This window comes from Rhea pennata, chromosome 2, assembly GCF_028389875.1.
Source record: "Rhea pennata isolate bPtePen1 chromosome 2, bPtePen1.pri, whole genome shotgun sequence".
Classification (NCBI taxonomy): domain Eukaryota; kingdom Metazoa; phylum Chordata; class Aves; order Rheiformes; family Rheidae; genus Rhea; species Rhea pennata.
This window is the reverse complement of record NC_084664.1, coordinates 89,789,900-89,807,475: the sequence shown is the minus strand read 5'-3', so window position 1 is coordinate 89,807,475 and position 17,576 is coordinate 89,789,900.

Below are 17,576 nucleotides of genomic sequence, written 5' to 3'. Positions count from 1 at the left end.
CAATCCCAAGAATTTTTTTCTGTGACATTATTTTTTTTCCTTATTATTTTCCCTATTTATAGTCACTGAGGAATGGAAACTTAACCTGCAATAAGGTTGGAAGCCATGTCCATACTTCTACAGAGCATTATTAAGCATTTACTCAATGAATGAATGGAAATAAGATCATCATTTTCAGAAATCTCTTTTGTAAAGGTTGGGCTATACCCTCTGAAGTCAGTAGATACTGGGAGGGAGACTGAGGTTCTTGGATAAACAGTAATTTACATTTTTGTAACTTTCTGGAGAAACAGTTGTGAACAGTTTTTCACTATTTTGGCTCCTCTGTGTAATGTGTCTATTACAAAAAAGCCTACAGTGTTAGGATAAACCCTATGCTTATGCTACAGTCAAAGAGGTGACTTCATCAAGCTTAGGTAACAATAACCATGAATGTCTTAACCAGGAGCTGAGAATCAAGTCTATAGGCAGCACTCAAGTAGGTTTGGGGGCTTACATGCTAAGTGTGTGCTACTGATATTCAGCAGCCACTGGTATCCCAAATTACTGGATTAAAGCTAAACTGAGAGTATCTACCTGAGCAGCCACGCTTCCAACAGGTGGTCTGTGGAGCATCTACCATCAAGGACAGACACAAAAGCTTTTATTCTTGTGCTGTGGTAACTGCCACACAGTCTAAAACCAGCTCCAGAGGGATACTGGGTGATCTGCCACCTAGTAGCAGGTCTGAAATGGGAGATTGGACCTAAGAACAAGATGTAGCTGGAAGGGACCCACTTGCTGCTCTCACGTCTGGATAATGCAGAATCTGACTGATCACATTTAGCAAGAGGTTGGTAAGCAGGTAATTGTTCTGCCCTCTTCCTGACAGACATTTCTGAACAAATCACCAGGATTAAAATAAATAGATTTTCCCTACTGATCATAAAGGGGTTGCCAAAAGCATGAACCTGGAAGCACGGCTTTACCCTACTTTCCTAGTAAGGCTACAAGAATAGAGGGCAAGTTTGTAGCTTCTTACCCTGAACTAAAAGTTTCTTGTTGAAAGGACTTTTGCTCCGATGGCTAAGTAGACTAACCTGCTGCTGCACTCAGCTTTACCAAATCAAGCATTATGCATAATTCCAGGATTTAATTTGTGCCTTACGCTTATCTCTCCTCCATCACACCCCAGTTCACAGATCCTGAACATATTTTTTCACCTGCCATGCCACTCTCCCACTTTCTCTAGAGCTCTCCATCTAAGTTCTCCGCATGCTGTCTCTCCAAAGCAGAACGACCATGTCGGAAATGCTACTAGGGAATTGTATTAGTGAATCACCTAAAAATCCTTGAATTGCTTGAATGTTAAGTAAGTAGAAAACAACAAATCAGTGTGGGAGTGTTAGGACTTCACACAAAATATCTGGACTGAATATGGAAACAGGAATGGGGAACAATCTTACACAGAAAATGTAGAAACCTTGCAAGCTGACAAAAGACAGGAGAAAAAGCTGAGATATGAAGGATAGTCAAATGTTATCGATGACAGAATGGTAACCGTGAGGTAGTAATTCCATAATTTATAAGCAACATTCTCTAATTCCCTTTGAATCTCACATCTCAGCCTAGATAGAATACTGAACAAGTGGGTGCTATAAAAAATTGGAGAACATACACATAAGAACACATTCCCACAGCAGCATCTTCCTTTATCCATTATCAACTCATAGACTTAATTAAAACAATCTCCAACAAAAAAAAGATGAATGCTTGTTAGTCAAGGCTATGAGTCACCCTCTAAATATTTTTACCAGCTACAGTCTACTGAATCACAGCAAAATTACATTCTATACTCAGTATTATAAGTGTGTGCTCCAGCACGAACACAGCACAAACAGAGGGACATTCAGAAAATCTACTTGCCTTAAGAACCCACTAAGCAAAGAAGGGTATGGCTTTGCAAAAGCCATAGGACTCCTGCTTCTAGGTTGGGGTGCGGCTCTAGCTCCCAATGTTAGGAAGGCATTTATTTTGTATCTTTGTAATGCCAGAACAAAGGCTGGTTTATATAAAAATAAGGCATGTTCAGTCACCTAAAGATACTTCTTAGTACTGTGAAGACTGCAGAAGCACTAATGATGTCAAAAGGTCTCCAGTTTCACCTTGGGCAAAAAAAAATTTTGCTTAAACATCCCTTTATACATGGCAACATGAACAACAGCCCATAGCTCATTCCTCTGGCTAAGGGCCAGTAAAGAGTAAGTGGTAGCAACATGCATTCTGAGAAAAGGGTGCTTTTATAGCACAGGCTTGAGTGCAGCTGGGATCACAAATACCATTACTGTCACAATGAGAGTGCATTGTCAGCACAGTATATGCTTTAAGGATTTGGTCTCTTGTTGCTTTTTGTCAGTAAGATAAAATATTCACTGCCACTACTCTGGGCATCATGCTTTTGTTTTCATGCCTTGCTTGTTACACAAGTCAACATATGAAAAGTAATTTACATCATTTTGACATCAAGGTCGGGATCTGCTTTTCTCCTCTCACCCCAGTAGCAGGTTGTTGCATAAAAGGATCAGATATATTTCACAGAACTATTTTGACTCTAATGTTCTATGTGCTTGTTTTAGAGCAAAGAGAAATAAGCAGCTACCTCAACGTGGAAACCTGAATGCACACTGTATATTACACCACTCCATTTCTGAATCTCCAAATTGCAAATGGTCAACATTTTTTATTTTGTGGATATAAAAATGATATTGATTAAATGTAAAGCTTAAGGAAGTAGCTATTCGAACTTTGTTGTATAATCAAAGGATACATAGAAATTGATAATAGAAATAGGTGCAGACTGTGTTGCCTTTAGTTTAACAGGCTGATTCTGTACAGTCCCAGTAGCAAGAGAGTTGGAATTTAGGAACTTGACAGAATTTGCTGATCTTGGCCTTGTACAAACACCCAAGTCAAACACTCCAAAATCCCAGAATCTGTAATAGCACACATTATTACTTGTCAGCACTCGTTTTGGAAATCTCAGCTAAAAGGTAAGTATTTGAACAGCGTTGTAATATTCTCCTTGGCACATCTGTGAGGTGATCCTTTTACAATAAGACTGAGATGCCACTGTGGAAAAGCTCCTACTGCCACTTTAACTGTCCTGTAGAAAAACAAAAGATGTCACGGTGGGCTACCAATTTGGCATCTATCCTGAGAAGTAAAATAAACCTGGAAGGTTTGCTTCTGATCTTATGTAAATGGAATGTATCACGACCTTCCCTGAATATTAAAGAGTGTTTCAAAATTATGGGGGTCTTAAAATACTTTCTGCCTGCCAGGGTTATCTAATGCATTCACATGCCTACAGCAAAGCATCCCCTTGAAGATTAACTTTAAAAGCCAATACTTCCAGAAATGATACATTATCATCCAATTGGCATTTCTACCATTTAATCAAGCACGTGGGTTTAAGAAAGACTGTTAAAGCACAGTCTGCAATAAGCTGCCCCTTGCAAGGTCATAGGACAGAATTTGACTCTGCATTTGGTGCTTATCATTTAAAAATGCTGTGTGAGAAATGCTGCATATATGTTTCTGTTTGATGATCACACATAGGGTGGATTATACATATTGTGAATTCTTTTATTTTTAAAACAGAATCAAAGAATAATTTTTACTCATTAAGTACTTTCTTTTGCTATCCAAATGTATGCATATCTGTCTGTCTACGTACACACACATACACAAATCTAGTCACATTCTGTTAACAGCACACAGTTGAAACCTTTAAAATATTGATATTTCTTATCAGAGAGTTTAAATAAATATCAGAAGTACAAACTGCTTCATATCCTTTTTCTACTGAACTATTTTAATAGACTAAGATGGAGCTACTTCCCCACTTACTGCCTTTTATCTCTCACCACCTTTCTTCTCAAAATCACTCTTCATCATCCCATTATATCAGCCTTTTTTGCATCTGAGTTATATATGGCTTTGCATATGGCTTCACTGATGTAAAATTGCCTTGAGTAGGACTGAATAATGGGGCAAAAGCATCTTTGCCAACAGTCTGGCCCACCTGATGAGGAGAGCTTTGAACAGGGGACAATGAGGCAGAGAAGTGACAACCCACATACAAGCGAGGAAATGGTGGTCCAGGTTGGTAAGCGAAGGGTGCACGTGATGTGGGCAGGAGACCTCATAAGTGTTGAATGCAACCCACCTCATGTGTACACACAAAAGTGGGAAGTGCCAAAAGGACAGCGACAGCATGGCAGAGAGAGCTGTGGTAGCTGTTCTGGGCAACCAGCAGCTGGTGCCTCTGAAGTGCCCATGCACTGATGCCACTGCATGGGAACAAACAGGAGGAATTAGAGGTCCATGAGCAATTCTAGGGCCAGAGTCTCCTGTGGATTGTAGAGCCATGGTGGAATAACTCACATGACTGAGGGCACTGCCCTGGCTGGATATAGGCTCTTTAGGAAGGACAGGCTGGGACAGGGAGAATGGAGATTGTCCTATATGCGAGAGCTACAGGAATGTGTGGGGGTCAGCCTTGGGACAGATGACGAGTCAGGGGAGAGCTTATGGGTCAGGACTGTTGGACAGATCAACATGGGCAATGTTGTAGCGAGTGTCTGCTACAGTACACCTGGTCAGGAAGAAAGGTGTGGAGCAGCTCATCTTGGCTTCATAACCCTGGACTTCAGGAGAAAAAATTTTGGCTTCTTCAGGGATCTCTTTGGAGGAATCCCATGGGAAGCAGTCCTGGAGAGAAGGGTACAGGAGAGCTGGTTGATTTTTAAGGATCACCTCCTCCAAGCTCAGGAATGGTCCATCCTGACATGCAGAAAATCAAGCAAAGTTGGCAGGAAGCCTGCATGGATGAACAAGGTGCTCCTGACTAAACTCAGGCATAAAAAAGATGTGTACAAGAAGTGTAGGCAAGGACAAGTTACCCAGGAGGACTACATTGTCTGAGCATGCAGGGATGGGGTTAGGAAAGCCAAAGTCCACTAGAGTTCAATCTGGCAAGGGATGTGAAGGGCAACAAAAAGAACTTCTACACGTACATCAGGTGCAAAAGGAAGGTGAGGGAAAATGTGGGCCCACTGCTGAACGATGCAGTGGATCTAGTGACAAAGGACATGGAAAAGGCCAAGATACCTACTGCCTTCTTCACTTTGGTTTTACTGGTAAGACTGGCCTTAAGGAATCCCAGGACCCTGAGACCAGAGGGAAAGTCTGGAGGAAGGCTCACTCTCCCTGGGTGAAGGAAGATCAGGTTAGGGAACATTTGAACAGTTGGAAATATACAAGTTCATGGGCCCTGACAGGATGCACACACAAGTGCTGAAGGAGCTGGCTGATGTCACTGTGAAGCCACTCTTGATAATCTTTGAAAGGTCCTGGTGATTGGAAGAGGTTCTGTGGCCTGAAAAAAAACCAAACCTTACTCCCAGTAAAGTAGATGGTGCCAGACTCTTCTCAGTGGTGCACAGTGAAAGATAAAGGCCATGAGAGGTAATGAGAAGCACTGGGCACAAATTACAATACAGAAAATCCACTTAAACATAAGAAAAAAAGATTTTGGTTTGTAAGGGGGTCAAACACTGGAATAAGTTGCCCAGGGAGGTTGTGGAGTCTCTGTTCTTGGAGATATTTGAAAGCTGGCTGGACACTATCCTGAGTAACCTGCTCCAGTTGCCCCTGCTTGGAGCAGGGTGTTGGACTAGATGATCTCTGGAAGTCCTTTCCAACCTTAGTGATTCTGTGATTTCATGAACATCCTCATTTTAACTGCTGCCCTAAGTTACAAGGAAGGCATGAGGCTTTTTACTAATTAATGTTTTGAAAGTTTTCTTGTGAAATGAAACACGCTCTGACAGAGCACAGGTTATTGTGTCATAATTTAAAGTCATAGACATGAAACATAGATTACAATGAACACAAAATGTTTTCTCTGAAGTCCAGAGAGAGTTTAGTCAGTGAATCTACTCTGCAGTGCTCAGCCGCTTTCCATCAGAGATTATGCTGGAACCTGACATTGCTGCCTATTATCAAAGCAATTCCCCCATCTTACTGTGCCATGATTTATAATTTACAGTGCATGCAATTATTTTAATACTAAAGATTATATGTGCAGTTGACCATACATTTGGTGGTACTACAACTAATGCTTTGGATTAAGAGATTCAAGAAATCAAGGTTACTCTTGTAGTTACTACATTTTGGTAGAACGTGGAATCCCAGTTATGAGTCCTGGACAGGCATTATGGAGGCACGAAGGGAGCACAGCACCTGCCCCAGAGGCTTACAAAATACAGAACAGATGAGATGCAATACACAGATTGGAAAAAAAAAAAAAAAGAAAGAAAAAAAGAAAAGAGAGAAAAGAAAAGAGAGAGAGACTAGGAAAACACAGAAACAATAAAGTAGACATAGCTTAGCAAAAAAAATCCCATACTCTCCCCTGATTTGTGGGGACTAGCTTTTGAGTGTGTCCACATAGAACATGATTATGGCACTCTATTTAATCATTATATATGCAAAACAACAGGCTGTATTAGCTAAGGTAGAACACTACACCAGCCAACTCTACTGCTTCTTGCCCTCAAGATAACTTTGTTTAGACTTTACACAGGCATCTTTGCAGGGCCTGACAATTTTCCATATGAACAGAGCACTCATATCTTTAAAGGCTGCATTAAACTACCTCTGGCAACAGTGTTATGTCTGCATTTAAGTTTTCTTGATGAAGGAACCATTCCACATATGTCCAAGCCAAACCAAAATTCACATCAAGACATGCAGTGAGGTCAATTCGGAACTACAGCTTGGGCAGAATAAACTGTGAAGAGGTCAGTCACAGCCATACAGATCCAGTACTTTCTAACTCAGCTCTCCAACCTATGTTAAAGTTTTGTTATACAATAATATGGACAGTATTTCTCTCACACTTTGCTTCAAGTTTTTGTTTCAAGTTTTCCAAGCAAGAACTATCTTACTGTGTATTTGTAACCCACTAAGCAGAACCAGGGTCTGAACTCAGCCTGATGCTTTGCTACCTCTATGCCATAAAAGTGCTGTTTCATAAAGAATGAAGTGGGACAAAGAAACATTAGTTAAACCAGGAACATCTATAACATTCTTTTGCCCATTTTCTGAAGTAAAGGGATTTGTGCTTAAAGTACTTTTGCAAAGAGTCTAGACTTCAAAAAGTCAAAAAGACATGCAAATAACTTGGCTGCTGTATATGCTGCCAGCTTTATATGTTAAAACTTGCAAGAAGAACAACAAATCTTAATTAGAACAGAGTGAAATTATTACAAACTATTAAAGTACATACTACAGAGGACAAAAGGGAGATGGGTTAATTTCACTCAAAGTATTCTCTATACAACTCCCCAAAAGTTGAATTTTACATTTTTCTCTACTTTTTTTTTTATCAGTAGAGTTCAATATTCATAAGCTGTTAAGCCACTATCATTTCCACTTAGAAGAAGTAATAGCCCAAGATATTGAAACTGATAGAACTGTCCTTTATTTTGTCCATTTCTTCATCATAGTTACAGGAGGTAGGGACACAATCTTATGCACCGAGTTGAGATGTCACTCCCTACTGGAGGCTGCTCCAGTAGCAGTGGGGCAGAGTAGCTACAGTATGTTCTTCCAGCGAGTACTCTAGTGCTGGGGAAGATGTTGTATCAGTCAATCAAGCAGGAAGCCCAAGAAGAGCTGCATCATAACAGAAGTTGAAAAGTTCAGTGTGTGAAGCTGGACATCGTTAGCACACCCTGAGAAGACATTTTCCTTAATAGTTTCATTAATTTGGTGGGGGGAGAGGGGAGGGAAGGGATAGGCTTCTTGTCTGAACACCCCTCACTGCATTTATGCCACGCTATGTAATTAGCTGAAACAATCCAATTTGTTAAATGAACAAATGAAATTAACTTGACTCAATGCTAATTATTCTGACATATGTCCACAGCTATTTGTCACCATTAGACAGATACTGAGTTATCTAGTGTTACTGCCCTTGCTAAAGCTGTATAGTGAAAGTATTATCACTGTGACAGTCTTAAAAAAATGAGAATTTTGGTCTGACTAAATACCTGAAAGTATGGGATTCTTATCTGTGTCTCCATAACACAAAACAATCCTTCTCTGATCTTCCTTAAACTTTTGCTGTCCCCTTCTCTTTGTATCTTAAACAGTACTTACTTACTGTTTCTGTGAAGTTATCTGCATATTCCTACTGCATAGTAGTGGAAGACAGCCATGCTAGATAATGCATTCTCCCCAAAGATAAAGAATTCTGTTCAGGCTAGCAAGTTTGACAATTTTACAATGTGTCAAAATTCAGAATGCTTTTACAGCGTACTCTCTCCCAGGCCTTAAACTGCTGTATTTCAGAATAACCAGTCACTGAAACTGAGTTTTTTAAATATCTGCTTCTGGTTGTGATTTTGCACCCACAGTTGGCCTAAGGTATGTGAATGGCACTATCACATGCAAACGTGACAGACTGTGTAATATTTTAGAACAGTGTTGTTTATTCCTCTCACCCAAGACATTAAACAGATTGTTTCATTTCTGTTGCCAAAATCCTGGAAGTGTGAAAAACCTAATGAGTTACCATATCTTTGCAAATTACAGAATTATGATTCAAGTGTTCTGGTGGATCTGTGTATCATTGCAGTGAGGAAAGCAGTTTTCAGCATCAGTTCTGTTCCTTCTCTAACACCGACACTAGTATCTTCTCTGTCTGATCTGTCCTACTGATCACTGCAATTCTATACTTAGTAACTTCCCACCCAGATGATTAATATGCCCGATTTAGTACAAAATGTAGCAACTGGTTTTCTAACTGGAAATTACAAAGTCTCATTGTGTGATGCCATTCTTGGCACAGTTTCACATTCAGATGTTCATGATGATTTGCTTGGGCTCTTTTCCTAATGGATGGGTGTATCTGTCCTTATGTCCCTTTGGGGGCCATTCACAGGTTTGTATGAATGGATATTAGGTGTCTGAATATGTTCCTATTAAAAGTGATAATAATTCTGTGGGGAAAAACTTCTAATCTTTTAGATTCTGCCAGTTTTTTGTTGCTTAGGATACAGCCAATTCCCTTTACTGAAATATACGGTAAAAGTACTCGAAATTTTAACACATTGTGAAATCTTCAAATTCAGCCAGTCTACCCAGCACAGAGAAAAAATGTTTAAGAGAGGGAAGATAAACAATTGTTTCAAACTGAACCTACCCCATGACAATCCATCGAACAATCTACTATTTCTATTCCTCAGGAGAGGTAAAAGAGTCTTTCTCTCGATTCATGGGGAGAAGAGTTTGCTATCCTGGAGCTCTCATTTCTCTGACCACTAAGAATGCAAAATATGGACAAAACAGAACAGAGATACAAAGGAAAGAGTGAAAAAGAATGGGATGGAAAAGAAATACCATGTATGATTCAAGTATAGGAAGGATGGAAAAGAAACAGAGAAGGTAAAACAAAACCAAAGGAGACTGAATTAGTCTTCATGTTGATGTCAAAACATTACAATATATAAATGTCTCCTACAGTCATACAGGGCATTTTCATGCCTTCTGACCAGACACATTTTAGAAGCCTAATGTCAGAGTGATCAGCAGTCAGTGAGAAGTAAACTCTCAGCCCCTGTGTCCTGAAGTATGTTTTTGGAGGAGTCACTGTCTGTCCACTCTCTCTATGGGGTGGTCTGCATTCTTAATTTTGACTCTTAAATTAAATGCCTACAGTTATATAGCATGAGTATTCCCCAGATCTTAAGAGAGTCTGCTTTTCATTCAAGTCCCATGCAGACGATCTATCTTGTGGACACCACAAAAAAAGATGATAGTAAATCAAGGGATCTAGTCCTGCAGAAGAAATCACCAAGGGACCAAAGCTATCACAAATTCATTCAGCTGTGGTAGGTAGGTTCAATAAAAAATATAGGTCCAATCAGAAGGGAAGAGAAAACAAATGTATGTGAAGATAATCTAAAGTCTAAACCTAAAGACACTTGATATTTGACAAAGCTGTCACTGTTGTTTTACTGAAGCAGCCCATTCACCTCAGTGCTCTTTGTTTTACTGAATGAAACTCCCTATGGAAATGAACACGTTTGTCTGACAGAGGTAAATCCAAGGGATTGCCTTCAATCCATGCTCCCATGCCAGCACTGCAGCCCACAGGCATTGAGATGCTTGTTCTCAGCTATTCACTCCAGTCTACATTACCTGTCCAGATGAACACTTCCAAAACGCTGGATCCCAATTCTGGACTCATGTCAGTACTGGGAAAGAGTCAGGCCTAGAAGAAGGTCCCCAGATTCAAATATGCTCAGGCAGAAGGATAAATTGCCTTGAAATGGTAAACCCATCTTCCCCTCTAAATCTTGGCTGAAAGAGCAGGGTACCTTAGAAGTTATTTACAAAGGGAAGATGGGAAGAACAGGCAGGTAAACCTGTTAGAAAGTACATATGCTTTAAATCCTATACTGTTGGGGGAGCTGGAAGTGAATTTAAACAACTCCAGGTGGACATGACCCACAAGATCCAAGCCCACATGGAAAAGGAGAAGATGGAGAAGGAGAAGTTCCATCCAGAACTCTTCTGTTTGCCCTAATTCAACCACATGGTGACTCTTCCCCGTGCCCTTAACCCAAACAAAGCTTTACCTGATTCTCTGCTCTTTTCCCCTCCATCCTTTCTCTATTTATCCTCCTCACTGATCCAATCTCCTTCCCCTTTCCCTTTCTCCCTCTCTCACTTTCTTACCAGCCATTCTGCTCAAGTGATTTATGAGTATGACTGTTTTCTGCATTTTCTGCTGTGCTCAGAAATGTGCTCATTCTGCTGTCCTCTCCCTCCAAGAAAAAAAAAACACTAACAAATGAAGGCTGGAGTTAGATGCCTTCTAACTACTCACAACATCGGACAATGAAACCAGTTGCAATCTCATCTTCCAGACATGCTTTTAAATTAGTAGGCTCTCCAGATCTTTTTCTGTATACAAGTCCTGTTTTCACAATTAATATGCTTTCCTGTCTCAAGTGGGAAGCTTCTAGAGCCCTTCGGTTCTCTTCGGCACTATCTGCAAGGGCCCCTACAGCCAGTAGCAAGGACTATCTAAGTTTTGCGACTACCTAAGTTTTGCAACTCTCAGGTGTAGTGAACTGGAAATTCTGCAGCATCTTGAAGTAAATTAAAAAATTAATCTTTTTTTGCTGAATTAAATATGAAAATGAGTAATATAACTAGCAAGGTATCCCTTATGTATTTATTTTTATATTAATTTTAACACAAAATTCTGTTTTGAAATATCATTCAATTTCGTAACATATTCTATTCTGAATTTCTCCTTGACAGATGGCTGCACTAGCAACATCAATCTTCCTACCAAAAGCTAACTTGGTAAAACTAGAGGTTGGGGGTGGGAGCACTGAAGCTTGTGGGTCCTGGGAAGGCAGAGAAGATTCTTTGGATTTTTCCCCTAAAATAGGTGATAGCAGAGGCCTTGGCAGTTCATGTAGCAGTTGCAAAACAGATGTATGCTTCATGCTATCACCCTGCCATGGAAGAAGACAAAAGCAACCTAAAAGCTTCCAAGGTATCTTTGTATTTCCTCTCAGTAGAACCCACTTCCCCTGCCTCTAGTCCCCACTGCTGCATTCAGCAGAGAAACCCTTAAATTCACTAGACGTGCTTGCTCCCTTAAAGAATTAGAATTGGATTTTAATGTTTAGTAACAACTGGAAAGAATTAGAAATTTTTTCATTCTTCCTATGCTTTTATTTCAAGCAGCTTGCAGAGTAAAGAGGTTTGTATTTCACTTGTCATTTTTTAAAGTTAATTTTTAAGACCATTTTCTCTAGGAACTTTAGATAGACTTTTCTAAGCAATGCAGCAATGAGTGGATTCCACAATGAACATGGCTTTAAAATCAAGTAAAGTATGACTGCCCCAGTTATGAGCAACATCTTCAACAATCTAGCTGAATCCTTCAAAAATTGTCACCTGTTTCCAAAACACTTGAGCCAGTGCAAGAGGTAGGCTGCCAGGCTAATTAATCATGTGTGCAATAGATAAAAAAAATTCTCTTGACATTTTGCTGGTGAATATTGGTAGACCAGAGGTCATGAACACGCACTCCAGCACAACATTTCCAGAGAACTGCTTGAGCAGCAGAAATTTGAGATGCTCAATTCTAACAGCAGTCCTTCCTTTCTAGAGGTTTTGATCAAATTTGATTATAAAAACTGCTGAATGAGCTGAACTCTTGGGACAATGAAAGGGGGTAAGAAAATAATACCAATGTTAAGGAAACAATCCAGGTCTTTGGGTGACGTTCAGGGAGATTATTCATTTACTAACTGTTTTTGTGGAGGTATTTTACTGGATTAGAAGTTCATGCCCTCCATGTGAAAACATTCCCCTATTAGAGCTCCTTCAGCTCCTGCCAAATTGCTCATCATTGCTCTACTTGAAATGCCAGCACAGACATAGAAATGTCAGGACAAAATACAGCTATGGAGTTCATTCTACAGCATCACTGCTACTGACAGGGTTTTGTTTCTGAGCAGTTATTTTCATGCTGCAAAAGGACATGTTGTTACTCAAAGCATACATTATTCTGCAAGTCCTACAAACAATAAATCACTCTGCCAGATCCCAATATCTCTGGCACACTCCAAGCCTGCTGGGTTTCTTCCCCTATGTTGTCATGTTTTAAATCTTATTATGATCAGGAAGATGGCCAGGACTTTCAAGCTACTTCAGTTCATTGCCACCCAACTTTCCCTTTCCACAAGAAAGGCTCTATGAGCCATGCTGTTTGTTGTGTTCATGATTTAAAGATGGAAAATTAGGAGGTAGTTAATCCATAGCTTTGTTCAGGAGGTATGCAAGACTTCTTCACTACAGAATCTGGGCTAGCACAGCCTTGCCAGTAGAGAGGCTTTTTCACTTGCTTCTAGCTTGCAAATGCCAGTTTTTGCATTGCGTAGTTACTTAGAGGTAGACTTATTAAGTGGTACAGTACAAAGATAAAAAATGAGCTTTAGATGATCAAAAGCAGTATAACCACACAAATTTATTTATCCTGCACCCGGATTAGGTCAGATGCTTGTGCAGTACTGTCACTCTGAGTCTGTACATGAATGCTAGGATTCCAGGATCATTCCAGTGCCTGCCCTGATGATTTTGCTCAAATCTGGATCTACAAAAGGCCATAGACCTGTAGCACCTCCATTACCAATGGAAAAAGGAAGGTGACCAAGATGTTGGTGAACTGGACCTTTAGACGTGAGAAATATGCTTCTGTAAGTCCCCTCTTCCCACTTTGCAATTCAAGATCTTAATTTTTCATTCAACCTTTCCCTGATATGCCAGTGTAGTAACCAGTTGATTATGCAGTTGGAGGCTACATATGACTATTTCTCCACCTATGCCTTTCAGCAATGGAAAGCTGCTCTAATTTTCTTGTGTTGCCAGCAGCCACAGAGGGCTCTCAAAGAAGCTGGAGATTGCCAAGTGTAGGAATGGTTCTGCATCTCTTCTTTCATATTATGCTTCTTGACTGCCAAAGGAGACTACCTAGCAGGTGCTCTGCAGTTGTATAAGCTGGTCTAAACAATCAGGTCACAGTTTCTTGTTGCTATTTACCAGCAATGTTGGGAAGAAAAGCTTGATATTTGGCAAAGCGAGAATGATCAGTGGAGTTTCGCAGGTACAAACGAAAAAAGAAACTCCATCTCAGCTTCAGGTCTGTATTTTGAGTGGTAAATATTTGGTATACCTTGTGCACTAAAGAATCTGGATCCTTGTCTCCACAAAGGCTTTTTCCTCTCCCTCGGTTACGACAGTCCAGAGCAGCAGTGTCTCTAAGGGGCAGTGCCTGTAATGCTTAACAGTTCTGTCATACTTGTATCACGCAATACAGTGGAACACCCCAGATTTAGCTACTTCTGTTTTACTTACCCTAGGGCTTTACTTCCAAACTGAACCTCCCAATTATTGTCTTCTTAACAAGCAACTTCTGCTGTTAACATAGGTGAAACATAGGAGCCATAGGAGAAACTTACATAAAAATAACTTTAATTCTCCCTCCTAAAAAATCTTTGATAAATGTAACATTTCATAAAACATGAGTTCATAATGCATTGCTTTCTCATAAGTAAAAGGAAACACTGATATCAGCATCTGAAAATCTGCATAAAGATCAGTAAATAAATAGATAACAGCTACTTAATGAGGATATTTGAAAGGAAAGCATGTAATCTGATTTGTACTGCATAATTCCTTTTGTATTATTTATTTTACACTTTAAATGACCTCATTTTATTTAATGTATTCAGCAGTCTCAGTAGCTCACTCCAACACAGAATCATTTAACTTAAGCTCTGATCAAGTAGCTGCTTTCTAGCTTATGTAGTCCCCCTTCCAACAAAAAAAAAAATTCCTCTCCAAACTCAGTCCCATAGAACTACAAGAAGTAAGTATTTGGCTGCTGAAAGCTTCTATACTGTGACAGGAACTTGCAGCACCATTTGGTCTGAGAAACACTGTGCTGCAGCAGATACCCCATGAGCCCTAGCTTCAGCTGAGTTGCCAGAAATTGAAGGGGCTGCGGAAACTGGCTCCTAGAGAGATAAATCCTCAGGCTTCCAAGAGGCTGGAACACAGGGGACCACTGGGAATGTTTGCCTGACAGAACTGATCAGCAGGAAAGATCTTACCAATGTAGTATACAACAAGCCCAATTCATAATATAAATTTCTGTCTCTGTAGTCATTATACAGACGTTTTTGCGGCTGTAAAAGATAGTTTCATGATCTAGAAGGGAAACAAAGTGTGAAATAAATACGAGACATGAGCAAATATAGATGGGTTTATAGAAAGAGAGTGGGAGAGTGCAACCACTTAGCTAAACCTCTTGTGGTCAACTAAGAAATGTAAATTGTACTGTTTCAGATGAAATATGATAATGAGCTAAGATCACTTGGTGGTTTTATGCATACAAAGACTAATAAGTCAAAAAGAAATATGTAATTTCCTGAAACACAAGGAAGGAGGAGGAGGAGTGAAAAATAAAAGGTTTTGAATAGAGACAGATACGGTATAAAGCAACTATTTCATTATTTTAGAGCCTAATGCAGGCAGACGCTGAGTCCCCTCTGTTCTCAGGCAAGTCTGCAAGTGCCAAGCATCTTGCAGGAAGCTCTCTGCATCTCACAGAATCAGGCCCCTAGTTGGTAATATCGCCTAAGAAAACCATTAACAAGTAATGCCATGCATAACTGGTACTAATCTCAGGCTTAAAAAAAAGTATATATACACATATTCTCTCATGCTGAGGCAAAGAGAATAAAAGGGCTCTTTTAAATATGCAGAGGTGTAACAGACATGCGATCTGAGACATGAAACACTCACGGGGTCCCCTGCACAGACATCAGGAGTGCCATGCAAGGAAGGAACAAGGGTCAGAGCAGCCATCCATCTTTCACTGGTTTCCAGTCAGGCACCAACATAGCAGCATCTAATGCAATTTGAGATGCCGTGGCATGCCTGAAGGGGATGGCGGATGTGACCCAGGAGCAACAGCTGGATTTTAGGCAGGATATGCCAGCACATATTAAAGAGCACTCGATGCCATGTTTAGGCAACTGAATCCCTTAGACCAAAAGTCAGCACCGCAGATAAACTGACCCCTCTCTATGGAGCTCAGATACTCACTGAAGCAGTAGAAATATCTCTACAAAGCAATGGATTTCTACAGTGTTGTAACACACAAACCTGAATTATCCTGTAATTAAAATTAAGGGCTATCCTTGAAGAAGCTTTCTGTAAGAATCACATTAGACAGAGGTATTTCTTACTAAATGCTTCTTGTTTTAATGAAGTTGAATGTATTCTAGTAATTTTATGTTTAGGAGCATAATTCCTTAATTCTTAAGTTAAACGTGATCACTGCACGTACGACTTTTACATGCAGCCAGACTATGCATACAGATTTCCCGTGCTGTTCATACACAGGTCCTTGTCATGGGAAGCAACTGGAAATACATATATGAATATTTATAACTATGTATGTGTACTTATTTTGGAAAACAGAACACATTCCTTGTTTTCGGAGAGACCTTGATCCCACAATAGCATTACGGAAAACTTGACAGTCCTCAGGCAACAAAAGGGCTGTTTTTTCTTTCAGACAGTACTCACACACCTTCTAAGGCACATACATGTACAAGAAGAGGCAAACAGCAAACAAGAAGACAGTGAAAGGTCCAATGAATGTCAGTTACTATCACTTCTTTTTGCTAAATGCTATCCTGTTGTCATCTAAAAATAGAAATATCCTTCCTGATCCTAGACTGGTAGGATGAGATTGAAGGATTTTAAACACAACTGCATTTTCCAGGAACTATAACACAAAGAAAGTCAACTCCCCCAAACTCTAGAAATCTTACCATATTATATATTAAAAAACCCCAAAGTCTAACCATAAAAATAAGTAAAGCTAATCAACTAGATATTCCATTCTGTAATACATATGTTAGGCTCTCATGCTTCTGCCTCTTGCCTCTGTTTTATGTATTTGCTGTATTCCCACTGACTTAAGACAACCTGAAAATTGTTATAGCAAAATGAAAATCAGGATCATTGAATTCACCAGTCCATGACAGAAAAACAAGCTACTTTCATTATGTAGGTATAGACATCATATGAGCATTAATTAGTACCTATTTTGGAATGCCAGTATATTGTGCTGTTTATCACATTGTCACAAAATGTTATTGTTATAAATACACAGTTAATAAGGATACTCAAATTGTAGATGAAGACTTGCAATACAGACAGCCTACTTGCATCTAAATTAAGAAGGCTCATGTTAATTCTGGATACTGAACAGTGTTGAATGTCATCATTCTTTTTACATGTAAACTTGGACAGATTTTCAGGCTTGTGGGATTTTGTACATAGAATCAGCTCCAGTAGACCTCCAGGATCCTGTGTGGTTCCACTGGATGAGATGAAAAAAGAAGCCAAAGAATCAAAAACCACTACACAGGAACTTTCCTGAAAACTGAATGCAATAGGGCTATGATGAGGACAAGGTGGATGAATTGATAGCATGGATCCGCATATACGCTCCCTTTCTCACACTCCTGAATGTTATTTCCATTCTAGAAGCACTGAAATAATGAAAGCTCCACTACCCCCAGCTAAGTCATTCCAGATGGACAATGGGGAAGAACTGCATAGATGTTACAGGCATTTTCATTCCAAATTCTCACAGATGCATCATACCTGTAATCAAGCACCTTCCTGTCAGATAATCTCTTACACCCTTGCCAGTGTTTACTGCTCTCTCCTCTCATCTAGATCTTGATCTCCTCTTTTACTAACGCATGAATAAAATACTCTTATCTATTAGCCTTCTATCTGATATTCTGCTTATAATAAAAAGAAAAGGCGAAGGACCTGCCTGTGATATCTTTTTTTACTTTCCATAATCTGGCAAATCTTGCTTCCTTTTAAGTACTTTCTTCACTCTCTCTCCA